The sequence below is a fragment of the Phocoena phocoena genome, chromosome X, assembly GCF_963924675.1.
Source record: "Phocoena phocoena chromosome X, mPhoPho1.1, whole genome shotgun sequence".
Classification (NCBI taxonomy): Eukaryota; Metazoa; Chordata; class Mammalia; order Artiodactyla; family Phocoenidae; genus Phocoena; species Phocoena phocoena.
Window position 1 is genome coordinate 94299799 of NC_089240.1, and position 1134 is coordinate 94300932.

At 36.3% G+C, this 1134-nt stretch overlaps 1 pseudogene; it reads right to left on the reverse strand.

Annotated features, from left to right (window-relative positions):
* Positions 1 to 492: 492 nt before the first annotated feature.
* On the reverse strand, positions 493 to 883 carry LOC136142226 (cAMP-regulated phosphoprotein 19 pseudogene; annotated as a pseudogene).
* Between the last annotated feature and the right edge of the window lie 251 nt (positions 884 to 1134).

Consider the following 1134-nt stretch of genomic DNA (forward strand, 5'->3'; position numbering starts at 1 on the left):
TGTTGTTAAAGCTGAAACATATTTAAGGCCAATCAAGTTCAAGCACAGGATGCAAATCTTTTGGAGCCCCATCTCTTTGTGTTTGAAATATGTCACCTTTCTTCTAACTTGTGGTCTTAAACTTCTGCTTCACAAAATCCAAAAGGAAAATACAGAAGAACTCAATACAATAGAGTTTATTTTAGATAAGAGTAACATACAAAGCTATAATTAAGATTAATTAAAGAAAGCCAAAATATTAAAATTGTAAAACTTGCTTATTACTTGTTGGAACCAGCCCTACACTAGGAGTTGGGTAATACATACAATTCTTTTCAAGTAGATTACTTTACATTGCTCCAACATGTTCTTTTCATTAGTGCACTGCTAAGCTAATCAAAAACTCTACACATGTATATTACCTTACAATAGCAGCACACACTACAGCTACCTGCAAAGCCATCACTCTCAAATGACTGAGTGAAAGGAAATAAAAAGTGGAGAAGTAACATATTAAGAGGAAATAATGGGAATTAGAAGATTCATGCATTTCAGCTCTTTTAACCAGTCAGCCGGCTTGCTCGCAACAAGAGATGGTTTCCGTTGAGGAAGGTCCTGTGGAGTGGGAATGTGGTCACCAGTGACCTCTGTCTTATTTGGGGCTGTAGTAGGAAGTTGCTTGTTCTTCATTTTTGCTTTAGCCATGCTGTAATCCCCAGAATCAAAATCTTTTTGCCCTTTCTGCAATCATTTCCTTAAAAAAATCTGAACCTCTGGGCTTTTGTCCCAGATGAGGATACCTTGTTTTTAATCTTGCTTCTTCAGCTTTCTCTGGACTAGTTACTTTATCTTCCATTTCCTTCTGCTTCTCCGTGGAGGCTGCCTCGGGGACTTCCGGGTACATACTTCTTGCTCCCTCTTACTCTGCTTCTCCAGCTCTGCGACATCCTGAGAATCTAATATTTTAGACCCAAATACCTTCCTTTGCTTGAACGCATCAAAAAACAATAGTCATTTTTTTATTGAAGTATAGTTGATTTACAATGCTGTGTTAATTACTGCTGTACAGCAAAGTGATTCAGTTATATGTATATATACATTGTTTGTAAAGAATATTAAAAAAAAGAATGTATACATCTTTTCATGTTTCTTTAC